The sequence below is a fragment of the Aedes albopictus genome, chromosome 2, assembly GCF_035046485.1.
Source record: "Aedes albopictus strain Foshan chromosome 2, AalbF5, whole genome shotgun sequence".
Taxonomy (NCBI): Eukaryota; Metazoa; Arthropoda; class Insecta; order Diptera; family Culicidae; genus Aedes; species Aedes albopictus.
In genome coordinates this window covers 427,356,938-427,374,582 of record NC_085137.1, presented here as the reverse complement: position 1 = coordinate 427,374,582, position 17,645 = coordinate 427,356,938, and the positions used below count along the sequence as shown (strand labels likewise).

Below are 17,645 nucleotides of genomic sequence, written 5' to 3'. Positions count from 1 at the left end.
TAGAATTCTACTGAAGTCTAGCTCTACTGAAGTCGGTAAACGTAAGGTTTCTTGTTGAAGATTGATAATTTTCAACTGATTTTTGGTATTTCTAATATTTTTTTTTTTTTAATTTTAACTGTTGAACTTGGTGTATCAATCTAACTGAAAATGCGCAAACAACAACTTAAAATCTTTTTTTTTTCAGAACACAATTAAAATCCAACATTTTTTCCTTATCTTAAACCTTCTGATGAGTTTTCATAGTTTCAGAATCGATTTCAAAACGCAGACAGTAGTTTAAATATTCAATATACTCCAGACTACCACTTATAACCCTCTAATGATGATTATGATGATGATTGTGTACCCACCATCAGCGCAAGGATTACCTATGGCTGCAGAGTCATACTGGAAGGGAATGATCTACCTGATGGTTTGTTGTAGCAGGGTAAGCTAAATTTACTGGAGACCTTCGGAAGACAATACGATGGTTGTTATCTTGTGACAAAGTCTGGCCACCCGACGAACATTTGTCCAGAAACCAGTTCATTAAGCTTCCTTAGGCTACCCCTTCCAATATCCCAAGTATCATGTAGGTACCTAATTTAAATATATTTAATCATATAGTTGACCAATTACCTGATTTTTTCCTGAAACAATAATTATTATGAGTAGATACATAGAATTTCAATTGACCTACATTAAAATTACAACTTTATTTACCTGAACGGTATATTAGTAGTGAAAAAACAAAACACAGAAAAGTAAACCAAATTTAGATCTTATAATTTTCCTGCATTTAAATCAACCAAGCTGGAAAATTACGAATTCAAAATTGGTTATGGTAGATCTTACGCCGTAACGCACCATTATAAGGTGATCTACCCACGTTACGGGTATCAGACTTATAACCCTCTAATACCCAAATTTTTGATTTTGATCTAAATATCATTTTTCGTCATCTAAAATCGATTTAAACATGTTTTGGAAGATGATTCTTTTCAATTCTCGATTTTGTGAATTTTGGTTTTTGATTTTTCTAATTTTTATTTTTGAACATCCCTACACTTTTATATTTTTCCTGGAAGCCTATTTGGCATATCGATTTTTTAAGATGAAAACATTTTGAAATTTTGTAATTATCGTAATTTTTTTTTTTTTTTTCGAAAAATTTTATTTTCCGTATAACATTTAGGAAAACAATTTTAGAGTGTATTCATCTCCCTTTAACTCTTCTACTATAATAGAATGATTGAGGAAAAATTTCAATTACGTTAATTGTTGTGATTAAATACAAAACAAAACAACAATGACATCCAAAACGTGACCAAAACATCAATTTTCCTATGATTTAAAAAAATGGTAATACGCTTTAAATCACACCAAAAACCATTGAAAGATATACAGATCAGTCCTAAATATCAGCTAAAAATATAAAAGTTTTGATTGCCTAGGAAAGAAAAAATACAAAAATCCTCAAACTATACCCCGTCTAAAGGCGGGGTTGGGTATTAGAAGGATAACACAACATTTTAAATAGAATTAAGGAGAAACTATAAAAAAACTCTGCCGATTCTCCAAATAGTATTTGTAAATTAGAAAATGACTAGCAATATCATTTGACATAATAAGTCATTCAAGACATTTATTACAAGCCTTCGCAATCCACCAAAAATCAGTCCGACCCATAGTTTGAGAAACGCTGGATTAGGGCGATGTGTCTTTGAGATAAGTAACATTGAGTAAGATTGAAAACATTGAGTAAGATTGAGTTTAAATAAGGGCGAAAGTAACATGAGAGAGTTCTCTTCATCGACTCTCTCTTCTTCAGATTAAAGTGACAAGATGTAAGTATGGTTGAATTTTTTTGGTCATAAATCGCTAGGTTGCGATGCAATCTAGCGTCTAAGTATAAAAAAGTTCAATTAAATTTGCATCTTGTCACTTTAATTTGCAGAAGAGAGAGTCGATGAAGAGAACATATCGACACTGATTTTTCATTAGGGCCTAACTGACATTTTCTATTTCTCTTCATCGATCCTCTCTTTGTGTTATTACAGAATGCGTATTGAGTATTCCCAAACTTTTATGATTAAAATGCAAAGGAGACGACTACATCTTCCTGTAGAAACAAAAAGAATAATGATTTTGTTTGTTTTGATCAAGTTATTAGCGAAAGAGAGAGTCGAAGAAGAGAAATCGATCAAGTCAGTTAGGCCCTTATGAAAAATCATTGTCGATATACAGCGTTATCATCTACAGTCGAGTATGCATAAACTACTTCCAAAAACCACTATTTTTTCGAACTCGCAAGTTTCGACTGCATATTCTCACAACATTGTTTGCTCAAATCTTCCCCTGCTAATTATTTTCCACAATTGATCGTTAATGGAGCTTGTGACCGCTTGCTAACGGCCCGCCGCGCCGTCAGTCGATATCGGTTGACCGAAAATTAGCGCCGCTCGATTTTTGCTGCGCATTTATACTACGCGTGCAAAATAACATCTTTATCGCTGCGAACAGGCGATGCTCTCTATCATCGTATACATTTCGCATTCATTCGATTCAATTTGTGGGTACGTTCACATGTGGTTGCCACCACTCCATCACCTTGCCTTTGGCGTGAGCGTGACGTCGACGTTGTTTCCTCGCGCATTAGCAGCATCTGTGCGAAATTCATCGTTTGCGTTGCGTTGCGTTGCTACTGCTTCCCGAAATCTTTTTTAACCAATTTTGGGCAGATACTCGCTATACAATGCCCACTGAACTGATACCAGTGCGCAAACCGATTGGAGGTTGAATTACCCGGTGTTTGTCTCTAATGATTCCCCATTGAAGTGCGGCGAGAGACGGTCAAGTCGCATGCACGGTGTTTTATGGCGATGTGTTGGGGGCTCCCCAACGTCTTAGGGTGTGTCTCGGAAATCTAGATATTCTCATTTATCAGTAGATACATTTTGTATTAAGAGTACATAAACTGTGCTGAGCCTTCCAGGCGCCGTTGTAAAACTTCAACTTACACTATCAACAAATTTCGCTGATTGTGCATTTGGGCTTAGCACACCCTATTCGATTCTCATAGTATTTATCCTCTCTGGGACACCCTATACCCGCGCTATCGCTCCGTCTACCTTGAGGTACAGCGTAGGCAGTTGAGTGCAGCCAAGCCAGCCGCGGTTGTTTGTTGGAGATTACTCAGCGCAAGCCGCCAGTCGCTCTCCGATTGTCGTCGCGCAAGCACACGAAATAGACAGCAAATCCCTAGAAAAAAATAGTGCCCATCGGAGACCGGAACCGATTGGCAAATTCCTACGCGGCCGAAAGCTATCAAGGATTTGATCGCAGTGTGATAAGGTGCGTGCCCAAAGAGTGCCAGTGTAGATTACCTGTAGTCTGTGTGTTCAGGACGGATATTAGTTGATGAGAAAAATTGGCGATCTTCGAGAAAGAGAAAAATGGATGTTATGTAACGAAGAAATATTTTCCTCAGTGATCAGCTTTCGGGAAAATCTCGAAGTTAGTGACGTCAGATGAAGAATTTCGCTTCTGTTGAATGAATATGTATCTCCCGCATCGTTCGGAGAGCCTTGACCTTTCAAGTTGAGGGGTTTCTCGTCGAGTCTCGAAATTGAACGTCAGCAACGGATCAAGGTCGCACGAGATTTCAAACGATCTTAGTTGCTGCCTGCTAGGGTCTGTGTATTGGACGAGACTTGGATCGGTATTTTCTCGATACTCTTGGTTACGATACTAATGGGCATTCTCTGCGCAAAACGAACCTCGGACTGAAACGGTTTTAAAAATAGCGTCTTTCAATGTCTTGTGGTTCCTCAAGTGTTCGGTCTGTCTACTCTCTATCAATGGCTTTTTTAGGTAACTCTGTGCAATTGTTCAGCCACTTACTGTTGGGTTATATAAACAAACGTGAATCTCGGTTGATGGAAAGTGTTTCACTTGTTGAGCTCATTTGTTCAGTGGCGTCAGCTGATTACGCCGACGTATGTACGGTGTCGCATTTAAACCAGTAAATTGGCGCAGCCAGCCTGTGCGTATTTATCTACCCCCTCATTGCATGACATCATTATTATGCGTCACCATCACAGCATGTGCTTCTGTTCGTCACTTACATCGAGACGGACGTCAGCAAGGAAATACGGCTTCTTCTTGAAGTGATCGTGCCTCCTTTCGATCGAGTGACCTACGAAAGATCATGCCGAATGTAGGTACAGTGAAAAGCTTTGGACGTTTGCCAAAAACCTGTTATTGGAACAAGGTCGTCAACTTTCGATTTGACGGTCAGCTACCGTGTCGTGGCGGTTCCTCACAGCTCCCTTTTAGTATAGGATTGTTATTTTAAACTGGCATTTGGTTCCGTGTTGTTGTGAATTCGAGGCGGTTTCAACTGGTTAGTTTGTTGTTGTTGTGTGGGATGATCGATCATGGCGGGTATGATCCGGTGGATGGAAATAGCTTACCTTTTATGATTGTGCCGTGAGTGCATCTGTCTACTGAAGGTTTTCGTATTCTTGAACCGTTTGATTCAGTAGTCTCATATTTAAATTAAAGTCTAAAGGTTCAAACGCCGAAAAACCATTGCAGATCCAGAGTGTTGATACTTCATCGTTGAATCTAGGGTCATCAGTTGCTCAAGAGTCATCAAGGGTCATCAATGGATTAGTGTACTACATATCTGAAAAAAAGCAAAAAAAAAAGAAACAAAAGATTTCAAACAGCATACTAAATTTCATTTAAAATTCAAATAATAACTTCATGATAGGTAGATATTTTCTACCGAGCATATCACGTACAAATTCCGGAATGGAATGATTGAAAAGATTCAAATACAAATGTGATCAATGTCCCTTAAAATACTCCACAATCTCATAAATAAGAATCCTTAATATTGATGCGATATAAATTACTATTACAGATGTATTGATTTAAAATTATTCTCGAAAAAGTACATATCATATTTCTGCTAATTGACAAATTTTTGAAACATGCAATTTTATTTACTGAAGGACAAATGGAATTACACCAACGTCCTTTATCAATAGAATCCCAATTATTTTGCCAATTATTCAAACAATATTCATTAAGTTTTGGAAAGAATTCTTATGCATGAATTTTGCGATTGAAAATTATTCCACGATTCACTCCCAATTTGGCTAAAGAATCAGCTTGTTCATTTCCCAAAGTATAACAATGTGCTAGAACCCATACAAATTTGATTAAATATCCTCGTCTGAATAGACCAAATATAATGTTTTTAAGATTTAAAAATATGCTGTGGGTTTTAAAATTGAAATTGATGGAATTCAAAGCATACAAACAGTTCAAACTATCAGAACACATAATGTTCAAATTTGGATCACATTCACTGATTAAACTACAAGAAATCATGGCAAAAAACTCTGCAATAAATATAGAACACGGACTTTGCAATTCGAAAACATGGGCCAAATTTTTGTTATAAACCCCAAAACCTGCAATATTTAAATTAGATATTGTTGGTTGAAATAGTAAGCTATATCAATTTTTAAGTACCTAATATATGTAAAACACAAAATTCCAATGAGTTACAGGTATTCAAAACAATGTCAGATATACACCACACTTTCTATTAACGCTACCAGATTTGAAGGAAATTTTTTAAATGTTTCATAACTGTTTAGTGCAGTGCAAGGACACTTGTCACCAGTACTTTAATCTTCTGTCAAATTACCTTATGAGATCGACGCTCATCCACATCTAAAATGTAAGCAGAACATCAGAGAATACTAAAATTAATTTACAGGATCAACATTTATACTGAAAGTATCATTTTCTGAAAATATTCCGATACTAAATAACAGTTTTACTTTTAAAATTTGCTTTGTGAATTATTTAATACTTTTGTTGACAATGTCTTAGATCGGGTACGCAAAGTTCTCCAATATTCTTAGTGAGCAAAGTATTTGATTAGGATTTCCATTCTGGAGCATGTGAATATGCTTAGCAATATTTTGTTTTTCAAAAGTCTTCAGTAAATCAAATACTGATAAAACATCTAGAATCAAATACTCATTAAAAATCCCTTAAATATTCCTCGGCTTCAACGAAGTTGGCGGCTCCTTCACGGTTCTCTGCTGAACATAAGAACATGGTTTTAGCTTGTCGTTCTTCTGGCATACGAGCTATGTGCCTAGCCCACCGCAGCTTGTATTTTATTTGCTTCATTATATCCATCTCTTTATATAGGTATAATTCGTATTTCGTGTGACGCCGCTAGATACCGTCCTCCAGTTTACCGCCGAGTATTGTTCGCAGTACTTTACGTTTGATGTCTCCAAAGACTTTCCAGTCGAATAATCGGAGTGAACGTGGGTTTTGTCCTCGTTCGCATCCTACGGGACATCAGCTGGTTTGGCAGAGCCTAAACTTTTCACCACCTAGCACCACTTCATCACCATTACCGTAGCCAGACCGACGCTTACCACCAACAATCATGTTCTTGGTATTTGTTGTGGTGGTAATCGTATGTACGAACCTCGCAGTCTTCCTGTTGAAGTCTTGAAAAGTATGAACACCTCTTCTATGACACGACGATGGTGTGGATATCGTTCGCGAAGCGTGACAATGGCTCCACTACTTTGCACACTAGCTCTCATCGCTCCTTCCAATAATGCTATGTTGAACAGTAAGTTTGAAAGAACATCGCGCTGCTTCAGTCCGTCTAAGGTTACGAACGATAAAGGAATTTCATCAGCAATCCGTACACTTGATTTGGATCCGTCAAGTGTCGCACGAATCAGTCTAGTTAGCTTCGCCGGAAAACCATGTTTTATCATAATCTGCCACAACTCGTTTCTACTCACTGAATCATACGCCACCTTGAATAAACAGATGAAGGGTCTGCAAGTTCTAGACGAACATTTGAAAAGGGCCTATCTGCTTTGCGTAAACAAACATGTTTCTGCCTCTGTAGGGCCCATCTGCATCCACCCACGCACATCAACACCCTTATCAGAAAGAGTGTTTTTCAAGCTATCTGTTAAGGGTGTTGATGTGCGTGGGTTGATGCAGATGGGCCCTACAGAGGCAGAAACATGTTTGTTTACAAAAAGCAGATAGGCCCTTTTTAAATGTTCATCTAGAGTTGTACTCGTACTGTTGTGTAAGTTTGAATTTATCGAGAATCTGCCGGAAGCTAAACATCTGCTGGACTCCTCAATCGACATCAGTCTGTTAAACAGAATTCCGGACAAAATTTTGTACGTTGAATTGAGAAGGTTATTCCTCTGTGGTTCGCGTACTCCATTCGATGCCGTGACTTGAATAGAGGGCAGATGAGACCATCCAACCAACTAGCAAGCAGCTCTTGCTCTTCCCATATCTTCAATATAATATGGTGTACGAAATGATACAGCCATACAGCTGTCCACTACCGCGCTTGGCCGGGAGTTAGTCCTTCCCAGCAACCTCGTTGTTTTTCAGTCCCAGAATGGCGGTTTTTGTCTTGTCTAGCATTGGAGGTTCCGCTGCCTGACGATCACCGTCGATTCGAAGTCTGTTGCTCTTCCATTCACACCGTTCAACAATGACCTCGAAGTGCTCTCTCCTCCTGGTAGCCACCATTGTTTTATATCTCAATAAGTTTCCATCGCGGTTTCCATCGCGGTCGTTGCACATGGCGGGAGAAGGCGCTGTCTTTCTACGCACGCCATTCACAGTTTCGTTCCATACTCTCTTGCATCTGCTGAGAAATCACATACCCATGTGCTCTCTTTTCTTTTTGCGGCGTTTTTCGGCTACTCTTGCTTTCCTCTATCGTTCCCTGCTCTGCCGGGTCCCCGACATCAGCATCCGGCTTCTGGCAGCATTTTTCTCGTCCGTTTACCCTTCGGTACTCCTCGTTGAACCACCCGTTCCTTTTAGCAGTGCCTATCACACCCCGCGCTGCCGTACTCACCCAGGGTGTCCACTACCTGGAAAAAGCTAGAAAATCAGGAATCCTCAGGTAATTTTATTAAATAGGGAAAAACCTGGAATACTCAGAAAAATATATTGAATACTCAGGAAAATTTTGCACCGATAAAAAATAAAACATTAGATAGCGAACTTTAGTACTTGTAGATCTACACAGAATTAGTGTTCACATAGTTTATTACATTGTACACTCATTGCACAATTATGGGTCACTCAAGGAACAACCATTCCATATTATGAATCGTTTTTCATACAAAAATAACACTTTCATTATTTTTATTTTATATTCTCTTCATTGAAACCCCTTTTTATTGTTTTGAATAAAAATCTGCTTGTAAAATTCGCTTTAGGCGGTGAAAATCACTAAAATGTTGGTGAATAATGAAAACCACAATAATGGGTCAAAATTGGCTGTGTAACAATTATGGGTCAATTTGTTGCCTATTATGGGTCACTCAAGAGGAATCGGCTCAATGTTTTGTCTATTTTTTCATTGAATGATCACTTATTCTCGATAGATCAACTATAGTAGAATCCAAAACTGGTCTCAAACCTCTTAACGAAGCGTGTTTTCGCGATTTGTATTCAATTTTTCAAAATTGGGACAAATTCTCTAACACAACCACCGATAAACGCCTAAAAGTATGCAATGCCCATGTACGCAGAACTCTCAATATTATGCTTCACAAAAGATGACCCATAATTGTGTGATTTTCGGTGTTCCTTGGCACAATAATGAGTCACTTAAATTTTGCCTGAAATAAGCTTCAATTAGCTCCAGTCACATGAATTTTTACATTTAGAACGTGAATTATACCTTTGTTCTGGTGACGACACCATTTCGCACTTGAAAATCACTAAATCTCGCTTTTACAGAGCTTACGAAAGCAGCGCACGCACTGTCTGATATTCACAATCGAAGCGTTACTTTGACAGCTAGTTTTGCGTCGAACAAAAAAATATTGCAGGGTGTCTACTACCTGGAAAAACCTGGAAAACCGGGAATCCTCAGGGAATTTTATTTATCAGGGAAAAACCTGGAATACTCAGGGAATTTCTTGAGTACTCAGGGAAATTTGACTCCGATAAAAAAAAAAAACATTGGGTCGTATGAACCTGGTAGTAAAAATCCATACAGAAATTTCGCTACAAGGATTTTTTCCAGAAATTCCGTCAGAATTTCTTTCTGGAACTTCTTTAAAAATACCTCCTGGAATGTCTCCCAGGATTTCTTATAAAATTCCTTCCGCATTTTTGACGCTATTTTTCTTGGTATTCCTTTTTAATTTTTTTCCGAAAAGATATACATTCTTCCGGATTCCTGGATCCAGGATTCCTGATTTCCAACCGATTTCTCCTGGAGTTTTTCACGGGGATGCTATTTCTTCCCAGAGTTCCTCCAGTGTTTTGCTCGAAGAAATCTTCGTAGGATTTCTACCAAAATTTATCCCAAATACTCTATAAGAATATCTGTCGGGATAAATCGTGGAATTTCTTTCGGCACTCCTCGCGGAATTTTACCCGATTCCTTCCGGTGTTGCTCTTGGGACTTCCCCAGAAGATCTTCACAGAATGTCTTTCAGAGTTGCTAAAGGAGTTATTCCTGGGGTTTCTACTTAAGCTCCTCCAAGGGTTTCTGAAGGAGTTTTCACGAATTTACTGCAAGTGTTCCTCAAGAGATTTCTTTCATTTTTTCCTCTGATATCTTCAAACCATTGATTTGGGCTTTCTTCGAGATGTTCTTCCTGGTCTTCTACAAGAATTTGTTAAAAGTTTTCGCGAGGTTTATTTTGAAGTTTTACTTGAGATTTTTCTCGGAGTATCTCCTGGAACTTCTCTCAGAAGATTCCTTCCGATGGTGGTCATGAGATGTCTCTCAGAGTTTTTCTTAATTTACCCTGGGTTTTATCTTAAGATTTTTTCCAGGGTGCCTTCTGGGATTTCCACAGGAGTTATTGTTGATATTTCTCATTGGATTCTTCTCTTGCATTCTCTCAGAGCCAGGCTGTTTCTTGTAGTTGTACCGGATTTCTTGCAGTGATCCACCTGAGAGTTTTTACAGATATTCTGTGCATTATTCCCAAAATTCTTCCCGAAATCTTTACCAGAAATTGTCCCGAGATTCTGGATACTCCTTTAGGGATTTCTCCCAAAGTAATTGCAGGGATTCTTCTACGGGTTTTCCTCAGAATGTCTCCTGAGATAACTGACGAAATAACTTATAGGAAATTCATGGAGAAATATTCGAAGGAATTCAAATAAAATCTTGCGAGGAACTCCGCAAAGTGTTATTGAAGAAATCTCGACAGGAACTTCAGGAAAAACCAGAGAAAAAAATGCGACATCTCGAAAAAAGTTCTAGGTAGTAGTAATCCCGAGAAGAAATATCGAGAAGGAGGAATTTTGAAAACCTCACGGAATCCTGAAAGCAGCTGCGGACGAAGTTCCGCGAGGAAAACAAGAGGAATATCGGAAAACTATCGGTAAAAATCCAATAGTTTATGGATACCTAGCTGTCCCGGAAAACCACTAAAAAAGACATGGACACTGGCTTCAGCCGGCGGCTGTATCGATTGAACGAAACTTAACACGGAGTGGCTACGGATAAGAAGCTATTCTCGTGAAAAATTTCATCGCTCGGAGCGGGAATCGAACCCTCATCCACCCGAACTCTAACCGCATGGCTACGAGGCTCAATGACATTCTTGAAGAAACTTTGAATAGTTTTGGATGGATCTTCAGGAATCCAGAGAGAATCTCTAGAAGTATATCGGAAAACCTTTGCAAGAAATATCGGGACGTACTCAAACAGATACCTCGTGTGAAAGAATCCTGCGGAAAACCAGGAAGAAACTTTAGAAGAAATTGCTCAGAAATCTTGAAAGAATTTTTGAAGAGTAGGGGAACTTACGCATTTTCGGCAGTTTTGTTCTCTTCGTCATGTTTTTTTTAACCTATTGAACTCAGAGTTGGCATCAAATCCTTCCCAATCAAGCTGAATATGATCAAGTTTCAGGCAATTTGGCCGGCATAAATCCCTCATGACGAAGAGAACAAACCTGCCGATGATACCTTAAGTCACCCTTTATAATTTTTAGAAAATTTGGGTTATTTTTTTTAATTATAAACTTTCAAAATTTCATCTGGAAAAACCTGGAAAACTCAGGGAATTTTATTTTGAGTTATGAATAGACACCCTGTATTGAAAATATGTATGTTTTGACGTATAAGCCTGTGTGCGATACGTATAGTGACACAAAACAAATCAACTTATGTGCGAAAAATAATAATAGCTTACAAAAGCTTGCAATTAATTAGTATTTATCTATTAAAGTGGAGAGTGACTAATAATTGTGTGTGACCCATAATTGTGCAATGACTGTAAGTAAGATTTTTTTTAATGCAGTGTTTTTAAACTCCACTACACTATTTCTGGAACTAGATATACCTCTTGGAATGCCTCCTAGAATTTCTCACAAAACATCTTTCGATTTTTTTTCATTCCATTTTATGGGTACCTTTTTGAATTCCTTTTGGAATTCCTCCCGGATAATTCCTTCTTGAAAATTTTCCAGGATTCCTGAATGCTAGTCGATTTTTCCTAGAGTTTTTCACGAGTATCCGATAGAATTTCTCGCCAGAATTGCGTCCAGAGGTTTTCCCGATATTGCTGCCACAGTCTCTCGTTTGATTTTCACGGAGTTCCTCTTGCGTCTCGCACAAAGACATTTTTGTGGGATTTCAACCAGGATTTATCCTGAGTTTCTCTCTGGATTTATCGCAGATTTTGCCGTGGGATTTATTGTAGAGTTTATATCGGAACTTTTCATGATTATTTTCCGGGATTTCTTCCGGTGTTCGTCTTGGGATTTCTTTAGGTGATCTTTCCGGGATTTCTTCTAGAGTTGTTACTGGGAGTTATTCCTGGGATTTTTGCTGGAGCTCCACCCAGGATTTTAATGAAGTTTTTCATGAATCTGCGGGAGCTTCTCTCGGGATTTCTTCCGAAGTTTCTCCTGTAATTTCTTCAAGAAATTTCCACGAGCTTCCAGAGTTTCTCCTTGGATTTCTACAGGAGTTTCAGCTGGGATATTTCCTAAAGGTTCGGAGCTTCTCCCGGGACTTTTCTCATAAGATTCTTTCCGGTGTTGGTTCTAGTCCTAGGATGTCTTTCAGATTTTTTCTGAATTTACCATGGACTTTCTCCTAAGATTTCTTCCGGAGTACCGTCAGGGAGCTATTGCCGATATTTCTCATATAGCTATACCCGTATTTTATTCTTTCATAGATTTTCCATGGTGTTTCATGTACCGTCTACCCTTGTTGGTTTAACCGCATCTAATCTGGACATTTTTTAATTTGACCTCCGCTTATCTGCATATCGTTCAAATTAAAAATGGTTCAAACGTCATTCTGCTCATGGGACGGGGTGAAACGGAACGCAATGGTTTGCATGAGGTGTCGTTCAAACCAACGGGGGTAGACGGTAGTTAGTGTTGTTTACTATAAATTCCTTACAATGATTCACCTGATTTTTTTACGGATTTTCTCGGCATTATTCCCAGAGTGCTTCCCGGAATCCCTACTGCACGCACAGCTAAAATTACTGAAAATTACACCCGACGTAAACAAATTAGACACTTATTCCATTTCACTGAATTTTACATCAGATATTTTTTTTGTATGGAATGTTGAACGCAAGCTTCATACTGAGGGCAAGATGTAAATTTAAAAGGTGATGGAAAAATGTGTGTGATATGACGGGGTCCTATTGTTACAGGGAGCGATTCCAAGCAACAGCATCAAAATTAAGGAAATTTTTTAATTCATGATTTTCTATTGAACTGAAACTTTGCACAGTTTTTAAGTTCCATCTAAATCGTCATTTTCCGATATCAAATTTTTATTTTGAATCACGACTAACTTTTCAAAAGGGTGTATGTGAAAATGGTTCAAAAATATTCAAAAATCTGCACAGCCAAAATGGTTCGTTCGATTGCTATAAATTTTTCAGCAAAGTTAGATAACTAAATGGTGATTCCTAAGAAAATATACACTGTGAAAAAACATCTTTTTTAACATTAAAAAATATCATTTTTGTCACAAAAACTCAAATATCTCAAAACCCTATCTTTTTACCAACGTAATTTTTTTAGGGAAGACGGTCCATTGTATTAGCAATCTACCATAAAAATTTGATGATGGTAAACTAATAAACAAAAAAGTTATAACATTTCAAACATTTCACAATTTTCACATTTGATAAATATTTTTTTCTGTGTAAATTATTTCGATCAGAAATCGCAGTTAGATGCAGATTTTATTGTTCAGCAAAGTTAGATAACTAAATGGTGATTCCTAAGAAAATGTACACTGTGAAAAAAAAATCTTTTTTTAACATTAAAAAATATCATTTTTGTCACAAAAACTCAAATATCTCAAAACCCTATCTTTTTACCAATGTAATTTTTTAGGGAAAACGGTCCATTGTATTAGCAATCTACCATAAAAATTTGGTGATGATAAACTAATAAACAAAAAAGTTATGACAATTCAAACATTCCACAATTTTCACATTTAGTAATAATTTTTTTTTAGTGTAAATTATTTCGGCCGGAAAGCGCAGTTTGATGCTGATTTTATTGTTAATGGCCTTGCGTGAGTAAAACAATCTGTTTTTATTATGTATTATGTATTATGTATATTATATGTACAGTACTGTTCCGATTTTATCACGCCCTCCGCGCATTAGTCGTTTATTGATTAATTTGCTGTTACATTTGAGGACAAGTGTTTTCCCTCTTCTTCAAGATGAATGTTGAAAGCGTGTTTTGCAACGTTAAAAATATTGAAATGGGTATAAATGTTGAAGTATATTTCAAAGCATTTTTGAAAAAAGGGGTGATTAAATTGTTTAAACAGATGTCGCTGATGGTACGGTGGCATGACTCTCTGCACTTAGCACTTCTGGCAATTTCTCAGTTGTTGTCGTTTTCGAACTTCCTGCGCCCTGCTTTACCGATGATATACAGATGGCTCGTTTGTCAAAGTCTAGACGGCAGGACGTGCAAATGCGTAAATTTGTATTCAATTTGGGCATAACCAGTCTCTTTCAGTTTATCTATGAGATTTCGTAACTCTTTTGAACATTTTTTTTTCACAAACGGTCTACAAGAGAGCGTTGAGTTGAAGACCTTTGAGAAAGCGACTGTTCATGTTGTTCGTTAGATTATAATAAACAAAATCACTTATTAGTTTTAACTGACTAGTTTGGTGTTGTTTGCTTGGACGAAGAAAAAATTTACTATAAAATTTTTAATATCCATAGCGGTAGTATTTTTTTGCTTTTTCGTGAGCATTTTCATGGTATGTATACAGACAAACAAACACATTTTCATTGACCACGCCTTTAACGATCATTTTGAATCTTGGTTGTGGCTTTCATAACCAGAAGAGTGCCCATCGTTTTTCTTTGCGTTTGACGTTTCACACTAGCGCCTTCTGATGACGATATTGCACAACGCAGTGTTTCGTGAAACATTTCCACCAGGTGGTGGTAGTGTGAACTGGGCGATGGATTTTCACGAAAATTGTTCTAGGCGTTTCGTCTGTTTGTCTGTGGTATGTACCTCTCATGCATTTGTTGTTGTTGAAGTTACTCGCATTTTTCCGATCATAAAGTCTGTTCTCTAAGAGGTATTTTTTTGCAGATCAACTAGACGTATACGCGTATATATAAAACTTTTATTATGCAGCTTTCGTCTTCAAAATAAGTTTAATTCCATTTTTCTTATGATCAACAGCTTTTCAACACTATCAAGGGATTTTTTCACCAGTCACGTACAATAAAAAGTATGACAATCTCAATATTTTTGATCACAACACTGGATCGCCTCTAAGGTTCAAATATATACTATAGTAATTATAAATAATCAAACAAAAATATCATGAAAACTACTTGTTTAATTCATCCGGTAGCCTTTACAATAAAATCAGCATCAAAATATAGTTCTCGAAATAATTTACACAGAAAAAAATTTTTTTTGTTACTAAATGTAAAAATTGTGAAATGTTTGAAATGTCATAACTTTTTTGTTTATCAGTTTACCATCACCAAAATTTTATGGTAGATAGCTGATATAATGGGCCATTTTCCCTAAAAAATTGACGTTGGTAAAAAGATAGGGTTCTGAGATATTTGAGTTTTTGTGACAAAGATCATATTTTTTTATAGTAAAAAAAGAAATTTTTTACAGTGTATATTTTCTAAGGAATCATCATTTAGTTATCTAACTTTGCTGAAAAATTCATAACAATCGAACAATCCGTTTTTGCTGTACAGCTTTTAGAATATTTTTGAACTATTTTCGCATACACCCTTTTGAAAAGTTAGTCGTGAGTGAATATGAAGGTTTGATATCGAAAAATGGCGATTTAGATGAAATTGAAAAACTGTGCAAAGTTTCAGATATTTTTGAAATGGTCGCTCAGGATCGACTGACATGACTCCGTGGAATTCCTCAGGTGGTATGATGTAACATTTTTTAACTGTGTGGAAATTATCCCGAGATTCTTGAACCTAGTTTTGGAATTTTCAATGAGTTTCTCTCGAAATGTCACCTGAGATAACTCACGATAATCCTTTTAAGAAATTCCCAGAAAATATCGGAAGGTGTACAGGTAAAAAATATTCTTGAAATCTCGTGAGGAACTTCGGGAGAAATCTTGAGAAAAATTAGAACATATCGGGAGCTAGTTCTGGGAATAAACCCGGGAAGAAATATTAAGGAAATTCAAGGAGGAACTCTGAAACCTCTGAGAGAAATGCCGGAAGGAACGAACGAGTGAAGCCCCGTGAGGAAATCCAGAAGAAATATCGGACCCTCTGGAAGATATACCTTTAAGAATTCCTTTAAAAATCTCGGAAAAATCCCTAGAGGAACTGTTAGAAAGCAATCCCGAAAAGCCACTAGGCGAAATTCCTGAGAACTTTGGATAAGTTTTGGACAGATCTCCAGGAGAAATCTATCGAGAAACTCTGGAAGTATATCGGGAAAACCTCTGGAAGAAATCCCGGGAGGAACTCTGATAGAAATCCCTAAAAAACAAAGAACAAATTTCGGAAAGAGCTATTTAAAAGAGCAAATTCATGAAGCCCTTTAGATGGTTGCTTGTGAGAATTAGAAAAAGCCAGGAAAATTTCGGCAAACCTCAAGGAGAAACATATTTATTAAATCCATCGATGTGCTCGTAGGAAGAATTCTGTGAGAAACTACGAAAGAATTTAAAGAAGGAATTGTGGTAGAAATCCAAAGAGGAATTTGGAGAATTTCCAGGGAGAACATTACAAAGCCATCAGCACAGAAAATAGACATCGAAGTGCAGCTTCAAAACTGCGTGAGGAATTTAACGGCCATACGGCCGTATGGTCTGTGAAATTATTGATGGGAATCCTGAATATTTTTCCCTTTTTTCGATTTTTTTTAGTGTGTTTGGATGTCATTTCTTTTTGAAAGAAATTTTGAGTGAAAACGTCAAACCAATTTCTTGCCATTGACCAAAAAAAAAAAACTTTGGAAAAAATATGTAATCGATTTTTGAAGGATTTTTGCAAACAAAAAAGTTCTTGGAAGAATTTGGGCTAACTTTCGAATTAAACTTTCGAAATTCTCCATTTCATTTTGTCCTATGAGTAGATACCCTGCGTTCATCGCTCCGTGGATGGACTCGCACAGAATGATGAGATTATCGCTCTCGTTAATCTTACATTACGACATCTTACATTGCCTTTCTGTATAAACTGAGAGCTTTATTTGTATATTGACTATTGTTTCATTTCAACCGTTTTTATCGTGACTCGTGAAGTGAGCAAACACCAAGTTATTCTATGCCCACAAAATCGAAGAAATTTCAATTATAAAAAGATCGTAACGTACGTAGCAGGGTGGCCAGTGAATTTCAGATTTTGATTTCCCGGTTTTTTCCCGAAATTTTCAATTTTTTCCCGGTTTTACTTGTTTGTTTACTTGTGTTGAATAAAATAATCCCAATCGGTTCAGGAGCTGTTCCAAAATAAATTTCAGAACTAACATATGTTTGAATTTTCAATTAAACTCCTGGGTGAACTTCAAGAGATTCTTTTGGGTAAAATTCAGAAATATTCTCTTAAGAATTTTAATTCCTGATGACATTTTTTTGCAATGCCAATGAAACAGGTTTCTGTAGAAACTGTATATGTACATTTTTACAACTTTTTTTTTTTTTTTTGATCGATTTTTACAACTGTAAAGTACTTTCACATTTCTTCTCATTTTTAGTTTGAACGTCAAAACATCATTTCCACTAGAATTGATACAGTATGCCTGATACTTGTGTTAAAATTTTGAAGATGTTTCATATCAACTTAATTTAAACAACATGTTCAGATTCAGCCATTTTTGGCACACAGGCTTCTTTGAAAAATATTCAAACTTTTGATGGAAAGCAATTATATTACAGAAATTCTTGCATGAATCGCCCAAGAAACCGTTTTTCTTCGCAGTACGCAGTTGCGAAGGAATGACAATTCAAATGGCTGTCACTGTGGAATTTTTATTCCAGGAATTGGTCTAAAACTTTCTTGAGCGATTCCTTTTGAACACGAAACTGGCCTTATTGCTGAATTCCTTTGAGCAATCGTTAATTCCTTTTAACAA

At 36.9% G+C, this 17,645-nt stretch overlaps 1 protein-coding gene across 7 annotated transcripts in view; it reads left to right on the top strand.

Moving 5' to 3' along the window:
* Window positions 1–17,645, top strand: part of LOC109426592 (2-oxoglutarate dehydrogenase complex component E1) — an 89,104-nt gene that overhangs the window by 10,411 nt on the left and 61,048 nt on the right. For 5 of the 7 annotated variants that reach the window (XM_062853593.1, XM_062853600.1, XM_062853597.1 and 2 more), the window contains exon 1: window positions 3,179–3,336. The exons of the other annotated variants lie outside the window; for them this stretch is intronic. The gene's annotated coding sequence lies outside the window, so the exon portion shown is untranslated. Of the gene's footprint in view, window positions 1–3,178; window positions 3,337–17,645 lie in introns of those variants that run through there. 7 annotated transcript variants of the gene reach the window in all.